Source organism: Channa argus, chromosome 18, assembly GCF_033026475.1.
Source record: "Channa argus isolate prfri chromosome 18, Channa argus male v1.0, whole genome shotgun sequence".
NCBI classification, from domain to species: domain Eukaryota; kingdom Metazoa; phylum Chordata; class Actinopteri; order Anabantiformes; family Channidae; genus Channa; species Channa argus.
In genome coordinates, this window is record NC_090214.1 from 8596460 (window position 1) to 8607505 (window position 11046).

General features: G+C 40.6%; 1 protein-coding gene across 2 annotated transcripts in view; it reads right to left on the reverse strand.

Moving 5' to 3' along the window:
• The window catches only part of LOC137103477 (nucleus accumbens-associated protein 2), a 30621-nt gene extending 20121 nt beyond the window's left edge, over positions 1-10500 (reverse strand). Inside the window, exon 1 of one of the 2 annotated variants that reach the window (XM_067483867.1) lies at positions 10035-10500. The gene's annotated coding sequence lies outside the window, so the exon portion shown is untranslated. Of the gene's footprint in view, positions 1-8371; positions 8489-10034 lie in introns of those variants that run through there. The other variant, XM_067483870.1, reaches the window with a different exon arrangement.
• Positions 10501-11046: the final 546 nt, after the last annotated feature.

The window sequence follows — 11046 nt, forward strand, 5'->3', positions numbered from 1 at the left end:
ATGAGAAACATTTACATTTTTTTGTGGTGTACCTTAACATCCTCCTGTAAAATACACTGGCACCTTAAGTGGGCTCAATGATTGTGACAAACAGGTGACATAGTATTTAGAGCCCAAAAAAACTACTTGGGTTGGTTCACAAAACTAAGACGTTTCCCACAGGAGACTGATGTTCAGCCATACAACGTCAACCATGTATTTATTGTTGTATCCATGACAGTGAATAACATTAAGGAAGCGCTTGTTTAACTCAAACACTAACTATCTACTTCGGAGCCTAAACCTAACAAGTTGTGCCATAAACCAGCCTAAATTGTGACGGTTCCAAAACGAGGCTTTGGGACGAGACGAGGTTTTCTCACAAATGAGAAATGAGAACATCCTGACACTCTAAAACACATATTTTCAGGAATAATAGTCAACCCCTCATCAGTTACACGAGCACTGTCACACGTTTGTTTACACTGAGGAATTGTGTCAAGCACCTTTTATTGGGTCCAACACAAAAAACTAGCCCTTACAAGATGTCAGTAAAATGTGCTCTTAAGTTAGGCTTCATTAAATTAATGTTGGGCTGAAACTAATGGCTGGGAATCCTAGACATCTAAATGAGGCTTCATCTCACCATCACTATTCACAAGTGGCTGCAGGCAAACACGGTGGACTGATGAGGTTAGGGAAAGCTGTTTCGAGACACCTGCTGTCAATGGGTACTAATTCAAGAGATGCTTCTGAGATGGTAAGGACAACGTGTAAAGGTGTTTGGGCTGGAAGAGTTTTTCAATTCTATACAGGGCTTGCCATTAGCTCTGTTTATGTCAACTCCTGATTCTGAAGGCCAATTCATAAACGCACTTGACCTCAGATAGAAGACACATAGTGTGAACACCAACGCACACCCATTTGTACTAGGGTTGGGTACAAGGATACATTCCATGTGTGCACAGTACAAAACATGACGCTGGCTTCTGACAGCAAGCAACAGAACGAAGTAGAGATTTTGTTTGTTGTATTTAGCCTAAAAAAAAAAAGAATAATTATGGAAGAAAAGTGGGTATAAACATTTAAAAAGAACAATGACAAGAAAGTTAGAGTGTCTATGATGCTATGCGCTGTAAGAAGTGTGAACAGTCCACATAGAGACCAGTTTTTGGAGCTGCATATAGATGTATGGATCCACCGAAAGCCTTGTTCAGGTGATGGAATTTTTCACAGATTTGTTAAAAGCATGGATCAAATGGTGCAGCTTTTTGTGGCTATTTTTGATCTTTATACAAGATCATGGTTTATAAAGATTCTTAGCTTGGTAAAATAAAAATTTACATGTTAAAGCTAACTGGGTTTGCTGTTATCATTTCTTATAAGGAGCTTCATTGGCTCTACTGACTGGTGGGGAGTTCCCCAGGTATCTAAACCACAAACGGTTTTGTTTATGCAGTGGGAGTTTCTAGAAACAAATGTATTTGTTTGAAACGCGGTTTCAAACAGTCAGTGTATCTTCAATAACTTCAATTTAATTTGTGGATTATGGGGGTGTTACTTTCAGTGATTAACTTGATATTAACTGCACTTAAAACAAGCATCCCCCACTAAGATAAACATTACTGACATTGGTTGAAGACACAGTGAAACCCAATACACTCTGACCATTTAACATGCAATTACTGGTTGCAGAAAACCCCCATCACACTATGACACCAGTCCCAAAGTCAAAATATAAGAGTCTGCGACATTTTCATCAACACCTAAATAAATTCACAACCCCTTTCAGTTATGGTTGCATAGCTACCCACAGAATTTGTGAACGCAAATTAAACAGCATTGGCCACTATCTGTTAATGATATGTGAAGAGATAAACTTTGAAGATGTTTGAAATAAGAACTTCTGACTTGGACAAATATCTTTTTTAATTCTTGAAACTTTAGTTATCGGCACTAGTAATAAAATACTAGTAACATGTTATAAAATCTTATTAAGATTATTAAGGATTAAAAAAGGAAACTAATGAAATGCTGCAAGCATAAAACATAAATATAAAAACTGTAAGTAAGATAGATAAAAAAATTACTATTATAGTATAGTTCAATAGTTTATTGGTACTTTTATTTTAGATGATGTATGTGTACGTCAACATGAGCGAAGAATTTAAGGCAGTACCTCTTCTTGAAGCGGAGTACTTATTTAAGCAAATACTACTAAACACTACTAAACTCTTGAGGATCAATTTTGTGTACATCTGCCACCTGTAAAATTTAGAGGCCTTTCTGATAAATGTGAAATTCATATGTTTCCCTGGACCTTTTCATTGTTTTTAGCTTACTGAAAAGTTTTATACGTAGTCACCTGTTGAAAGCATGCAACATGTTAATAGATTTGCATCCTACAACAATAAAAAATGATGAGCAACAGCTCCAGCAAGTGTCAATCCAGCTGGTGTGTGCCAGGTATGAGAAATTCTAAAAACACATAATAATAAGGTGTGTTGTGATCGAATCATCACACCCTGAAGTAGAAAAGCAGCATTTAATTCCTCCTGAGAAAACCCCATCAGGGGGCACTTCTGTGCATGAATGACAAATTGAATGTTTAAGTTTCCAGTGCTGATAACCCCAATGGTGAAAAGAGTGAGTGACAGGAAGAAATTGACACAGACGTAGAGAGAGGGGGGAGATATGGAGAGAATAAACATGCCATTTTGATCACCACTCGTTGTCATTTCTGAGCTGAATCCTCTACAGTGACACCTGCGTGACATCAGAGTAGCCCAACATGGCTGCCAGAGGAGCCCAGTGCACAGCAGAAATGAGGACACATCTTTCAGCATCAGTGCCCCACTGTCTACAGACAGGCATTCACAAACACACGCACACACAAAGACATACAGAGAGAGCAGTGCCCACGTCGACTCAGTGTCCCAAGTACATTTTTCAATCACAGCCAGCGGAACACTTTAACTTCTTCTCTTGCATGAAAAAATAAAAAGGGGAACGAAATCCTGTTTAATGTCATCATTTGAGTAGGTGCATCGAAAGAAGGTCTCGTGATATGCAGCAAACATTCCTCATGATTAAAAATCACAAAGGTTGTCCAGTGTTAAGTTGTAACATAAAAAAACATTTTGTTCCAGTGCAAAGCAATACATTCAAATTTATTTTGAGTGCATACCCCCCCACCCCCACCCCACCCCCCCTCAATCAGCACCACACTAAGCTGGCATACATGTACTCAAATAACATGTCACCTTGGATAACCTCAACACACTGGTAAAACATTGAAAAGGGCTCGAGCTGACCCATGTGATCGGAGCTTGTTTATCTCTGTCTCAAGTTGGTACTGAGTAAACAATATGGAAATAGACAGCACTCTCATATAGCGGGTGAAAAGAAATCCATGGGCATTTCAGAGATGTTCATACGTGTAGATGTGGGACAGTCAGTTAAGGATGAGTAAATTGTGATTGCTAAAAGATGTGGGAGTTCCACAAAATGAACTCACACACACGTATACAAAAGGAGTGCTTACGATACAAGTTTCTATTGTGTTTCCAGGAATTGATCATTTGTAATCTTGGCTTAAACGTGTTGTTGCAGTTGTCCTGTGCAAGCATATAATAGTTACAATACTGTTCTCTGAATAATCATAGATCATGATTGGGATTTTTTAGCTCAGTCAGCAAGTGTCAATAATGATAGAGGAATATGCCTATGTTGTTTTCGGATTAATTTTTTATGTTAAATTTAAAAAAAACCATTAGGAAACTCACTCACTGTAAAAAACACATACAATAATCGACACCATTCTTCTATGTACTGTAAATATGCAGCTACCAGCAGCAGCTTGCGCCACTTAGCATAAAGACTGGAAACAAGGACGAACAGCTAGCTCAGCACTATTACAAGGTTAAAAAAAAAATCTACCTACGGGCAGCTCCCATTAACATGTATTATCTTAATATCTTACATGTTTAATTTGTAATACTGAGAGGTGTAATTTTATGGGGTAATTTCTTAGGTTCTTGTCACCCACAGAACCAGTTTTCGCTATGGTTAAAGAAAAGCAGATAGAATACCTTAATTAATGAGCTTTAGAGGGTCTGGTAGGCGGAACAAAGCCCAGAAAGCTGCCTCCCCCGTTTCCTCTCTTAATGCTAAGCTGAAGCTAACTGGCAACTGTCTGCAGCTTCATTCTGAACGGACACATTTGAGAGCGCTATTAATCTTCCCACCTTCTCAGCAGGATGTCCCAAAATGTCAAACTACTCCTTTAATAAAACAAAAGGTGCACAAATCATATTACATCAAGGCATTGTACAATTAACTGTTGCCTTCAGAGCAGCCCCAAAAATAAATTGGATTTCTAGCAGTAAAACATATTACTATCAAAGAAACGAAAAATCAAAAAAATGCCAAGAGAACATTTCAAGTCAAAGAGGATTTCACCTACAATTATAATGAAAGCATCAAGTTGGTAATGCTGTGATTTAGCAGGAATTTCTAACGCATGTTAGCTGTGAAAATGGGAGGAGGGGTGGCTGTGTAGTGAAAACTACCCGGCTGAGATTCCTGTCTTTTTCCACTGGCCCCTACCAGCGTTCTGCCAGGCTGTTAGAACACGAAGAACACATACAGGGCAGGTCATCGCCACGGAGAAGGGGTCAGCCTATTTGCGTTTCTCACTTATTACCTTATACAGTAATTAGCGAGCTTTGTTTACTGGCAGGCGTCTTGAGAGAGAGGCTTGAAGTTTGCAGCGATTTAATTATGTACAGCACACAGCAAAAGAGCATGGAAAATTGAGGTGGGCTGTAAGGATAAATGCCATCCTCAGTTCCCTCCCTCTCTGTGTCTGTGAGTGTGTATATATCGGCATGATTCTGTGGGGTTTGTGTGTGTGTGTGTGTGCATGCCTGTGTGCGTCATCTGTCGAATTATAGGTTTGACTTTCACAGTAACTCTAATGTCCCATCACTGAAACACTGAGGATCTGAGAAATTTGTTCGGAACCTATTCAGGCTACTGTCATCAGTTGAAATGAAGTCTTTACAAATACAGGGGGACTTAAAAGATGATTTTAACCCACACAGTTTCTCTAGAGATATTTAGGTGAATGCCAGTGACCTTTCTGATTGTAAGCACTGACACATTGTGAATTTAACACACAAAGGGATTTTAACAGTGGTTATTTGACATTAAATACCATGTCATTTTAAGAATGCAACACAAGTATGAACAACTTGAAAATCTTCTTAGCTTTTCAGAATTGCTCTTGATACATTTCACATTAACAAGTGAAACAAGCTCCCTATAACGGTACATACCATTCATGGTTATGTGCCATCAAATGAAGCAAAACAGTTCTGACTATGAAGTATCATTAAGCGCATAATTTAATTTTCCATCTCGTGACTATATCAGAAACACACCATTGTCATACTTCTCCGCACTCTATAATTCTCTGGTACAGCTACGTGCTCCTATTCATGCTGAAAATACTTGGAACAATCAAATGTGCACATGCTCCCTTTTTCTTTTTTCTACTTAGACACAAACGCAAAGACATGAACAGTCTCTCTCTCTCTCTCTCTCTCTATCTCTCTCTCTCTCTCACATACACACATGACACTCACATAACACAGGCACGACATTCATGCCATGTGATCTTGCTAGGCATTATGCCAAACATGTCACTTACCAGAAATCTCTGAGACAGAGTGAGAGAGCGAGACACAGAGAGAGATTCTGCACATTTGTCAGTTTGTGAGAGCTCTTTCTCAAGTGTAAGTACAGTACATACACAGGGAACATGAAATTTAGCTGCTACAGTTATCTGCAATGTACTGTGGTGTGGGGGCAGTCGATTCTGAGAAGAAAAAAAACGTGATCTCTGAGATCTAATGTGGAATTGTTCTAAGGAACATGCCATGTTTACTGTTCATTGTCTTAGTTCTTGGAAAGCGTCCTGAAAAGCACGTAGCAGGCCAAGGTAACCCAAATGGGTTACATTTCAAGATTCCTAATGGCTTTTGCTGAGCCTCTCGTTCTCTCACTGTTTCTCCACTTTTCTGTATTTTAGCCTACAAATTGACCAACTGTATATGAGTGCTCGTGAATGTCAGTAAATGTGAAAAACTTCTTCACACGCACTTAGGAAAACTTAGGAAACAAGTTTAAAAGGTGCAAAACTAAGCATAAAGACACGCATACACTACATCCCTGTGTATTTTCATATCTTCTAATCTGTTTTCCTTGAGAGAGGCTGAAAGTGGGAGGGACCGGCCAAAGCTCGTAGTGAATTCCAAGAAAAAAAAATCCACCACATTACATATTAAATGAGAAGCAATTTCAAGGAACTGCCCAACCCTGTTTTGTGGCTTTGGCAGATCACCTTTAAACCATAAACATGCATGTGGCCTGCAAGTAGCTGCCAGCCAACTATATCACATCAGATAAAGCAACAGGAGAAATGCAAACAGCTCAACTTTACATACAAGGTTTTTCACACATACAGTATCATCAAATTTAGTTAGCAGACAGGGTACTTGGTCTTTTGGACATGAGTTAGTTTATCTAAAAAAATTTGTCTTTCAGCAGTGCTGCCAATTTCACCCATTTGGCACTCAATCTAATTTGATGTGAGCCCCAACTTAATTTTGGCGTCTGTAACGAAATGTGGACAAGGCAAGGTCACTGTGGCCTCCAACTTTGTTTACTATTCATCTGCATTTCACGAGTTGAGAATTTATACTGCCATAAACACACACACAGACACAAACCCAGAGCTGAGGTAACTGAGTAATGTTTGTACCTTTCAAAGTAATTGGGTGGTGAATGTCAAAGTCATCTCAGATTTATGAAAAGAAACTGACATTGAGTAACGTTCATAACGACAAACCTATAACCACACAAATCTGTTTGCCCACAGAGTAAAACCAAACTATCTCACTGTTAAATAGTTCAAGTGACCTGTACAAGAGAAAAACTACATCACAGCACATTTGCATCCTGAACAAACAGAACCAATCCCAGAAATACCGGGGAAAAAAACTAATTTTGATTTGCAAACAGGTTGTAATAGTTGCCACAACAAAATCTAACTGAAACTACAGTGAGCTGAAGTACAGACCAACTGACTTGTCCAGGAAATCAAGATAAAATCTAAGTAGCTTCAAAAAGAATATTGTTAGTGTTTTTTTTTAATGGACACCTGCATTTCTTCACAGCAACACTTGGCTGTTTAATTCTCAATTCCACAAAGAGCAACCAACAAGCCTGAACACAGCAACACACCAGCACAAACATTTTTTTTATCCATCAGGGTTTACTCAGAACAGGCGCTGTGCTATGAAGAAAACACAAGACTAACGTATGAGAATATGATGTATGACTCGTGCCCTGTATCGCATACCATCAACAATGACTCATCACAGTCTCAGGAAAGGAAAATCATACACACATAAACACACTCCCCACACAAGTATACACGCATATACAAAGAAAAGTGCGCCAAGCAAGGGGGGATGTGCTTGCACATACACACACACACACACACACACACACACACACACACACACACACACACACACACACACACAGCAAATGAAGCAGCACTAGGGACACATCCTGACTCCATGTTTTTCAAATCAATAAATGTCTTTCAATAAAAAAGGGAACAAGCGTTTGGTGAAGATGTTTTAAAAAAGAAAAAAAATCAGAAGTATGCAGCTCAACTTTTTTTCTGAGTGTGTTATTGTAAATTTAGTTTACAGAGAAATAACAATGGGAATCACCTTTAAATAGTTTTCTCCGGCTGCTCACCATGTTTATTAAGTGATAGCCAATGCTACCTCGTCTCTCTTACAAGACTCCAGAGGTATTTTAGAGGTTGTAACCTGACTATGTTTTATTTTTTACAGTGTAGCTTAGTGTTGAAATGACACCTCTTCTTCATTTCGATGAGGAAGGAATCTCACGATCTTTGTGTTTTCTCCCTTTTTTTCCACGCTTACCATTCCACATCAGTTATATTTGAAACTGTTGTCGTTCTCTCTCCTTGACACTCCCTACTTGCACACAGCCCCGGGCCCCCTTGTGGAATGCTGTATAGTGTGAGGCCTATGGAGGAAGGGCATCCTGGGACACAGCAAGAACACACACACACACACATGCTAACACACTTACCGACACAAGCAAACATGTACACACAGACAAATACAGCTGTTGAGAGTCATCACAATCCTTTTGGCAGATGTCCAAAGCAAAGACGAGTGCTGTTTGAGGGCCTCCGTTTAGAGAGAAATAGAAAAAAAAGAAAAGTTCCACGTTTACCATGTATGTGGTGTAAAACACTGCAGATAGAAACTGGAGCACAAACCTGCATGTCCCTGTGTTGGGGGAAGGAATGTCATAAACCACCTTGATAAAAATCTGTCTCTGTGCTGCCTTAGAGTGGGCGGGTCCACCTATGGATACACAGTGGTGCAGCTACTGAATCTAAAAGGCAAGTACAATACATCTCATTATCTGCTGTGATATTTTTACATAAGAGAGGCACCAACAGATGGGCACTAAAATGCTCCAACGCTGTGAAGTGGGATTCCAAACCATTAAAAAAAAGTTGAGGGACACGTTTTTTAACAATCTGGGAACTTCACACTACACAATTTAATGACACACATTGCTCTTTAGGTCGTAATCCAGCCTGTGCAACACCTGTCGGGGCACCAGAATGGTTGACATACTGTAAGTTACACATCAAAGTCAGTATAGATACCACAAGACAAAGATGAGATGCAGCCCATAACGGGCTTGCGTGAAAGCTGGGACTTTTTTCATAGTCATCTTGAGAACACGCACACTGCTCAACAGTGGACTAGACAAGAATGAAAGCAGGGTGACGGAGAATAAGAGCATCTGCAAGAGGGAAGGAAAGTGACAGGAAATGAAGAAAATTGCCACAAGCTACATGCCGGCTAGCCACACTGTTCACCCATGTACACCAAGTAGACGCCATGTACACACAATAAACGGAGGGGGGGGGTATGTACTGTATGTTTAGTCAGATGGCTCCTGCAGGGTTCAGGTAAGGTAAACAGAGCCACAACCGACAGGTCTGATAAAGCAGCAGGCAACGGTTAACTTATATGAAGGAAATGATATCCAACTTTTAAAATGTACTGGTATTTTTGCAATCAGTGTAAATCTGCTAGACATATTAAAATAAGGAATCCGAGTGTCTCATTCCACTTTGGTTCACAATCCTGCCCGCACATTTTTGCAGTTCAGCGTTGGGTTGCTTCAACTAAGACAGCAGTTTAATGACAAACTCCAAATTTAAGGACATCTTGAGCCACCAGTGTTCATTATTTAAATGTCCCTGACTGAGGATTTGAGAAGCTGTACTGGAACTGTACTGGATCGTCTACTCTCAATACTACTAAAACCACTAAAACACTCGTCAAGATCACACACAACAAGATCATAACAGCACCTGATTTGTGCAAAAATATTTATTGCAGCAATCATGCAACACATAGCAATACAATGGATGCATTATGGGTGGAGATTTGTTTTTTATTTTGACTTCATCGTGACGCAAGAGAGATAATATCATACCACTTTCTCCACAGTTAAATCAAATGACAATACTATTTCCTGTGGTTTCCCGTTGAAAGTGCTGCCCAGTGTGATTAGTAGAATACAATTTCTCCGGGGGTAAAAAAATATCACCAGTCAGATTAAATTCTTCTAGTGGCGCGTGGTACACTTCTGCGGAAATTATCTCTCCATCCTCCGCGTAAAATCCTCACAGTTCGTGACATTACTTCATGAAAGTTTACGAGTCGAACTTAGTTTAGCTCCTAGTTTATCGGAGGCAACTCTCATGCAGTAATGTCATCAGATAGTCGGGGTGTGCAGCTGCCTATTGTACCTATAAAATGGGGGAGGCGGGGGAATAATGCATGGTAAAAAACCTATGCGTCATACAAATCGAGCAGTGTAAACACCGAGCAGAGGCAAGAGGGGGATATATTTACCCGAAATGTCGCGGTTCCATAAACTGCCGCTGTCAGCTGGCGCAGATGTGTCAGGCTTCCTCTTCGGGATAACCTATAAAGTTTGTGGGGTGTTTGAAAAGCAGGCCCCGGTTTCCCCTCGTCCGCTGGCTCACTCTCACTCTCGTCCTATCTCTGCCGCTCGTCCCCCATCTCTCTATCCCACTCGCTTTCTCTCTCTGCCCGCTTCTGTCCCTTTGCAGGAAGTGCGCGCCGCTCACATGAACAGTATACGGACTGCGAGCAGCCTGACATCATGCACCACTCGGTTAAGAGTTCTTTTTAAAGACACAGACATTTTTGGTGGGACCTGCCAGGTTAGTGTAGGTACGTCCTACTGTAGTCCACGCGGCACACGGACTGTCAGCACTGTTGGGTCATGCCGTGCGCCTTTACGGACACATGAACTCGGTGCACTCTGCGGGCTTAAAGGTGCAGACTGCTGAAGGTATAACCACCGAGCAGGATCCCGCGACACCGTTTGTTAGGAATGTCTTTAAAAAGGCATCACATGTGTCGCTTGAAACGCAGAGCATAGTTCAAGCTATGGCCTAAGTAGGACAAGGGATGCTTTGTTGTGCTCCTAAAGAAAATGTACATGTGGTTGCCTCACGTGTCCCTGTGCGATGACAGCTCAGGCTACATGATGCGCATGTGTGCTGTTCTGCTAAATTCTAAGCGCCAACTGCTGGCGGTGTGACCTTAAGTCAACTTTTCTTTACTGCAGGCATGCAATATCACAGCAACACAGCTCACGAAATCACTGCAGGGTTGGTGCCAGAATATCTTCGGTTAGATGCCGTAGAAGCGTGATCCTAAACATAAAACTGCACGTCTTTACTTTGAATCAAAATATGATAAATGTTACTCAGTAGCATCACTTGATTTCAGCTTCACTGCAAACATTGTAGAGAGTTACCAAACAAAGGTGGTGTGCTCAGCTTGGCTTTTTATGTTCAGTTCTATCGGGTTTGTGTGCTGATTTGTTTATACC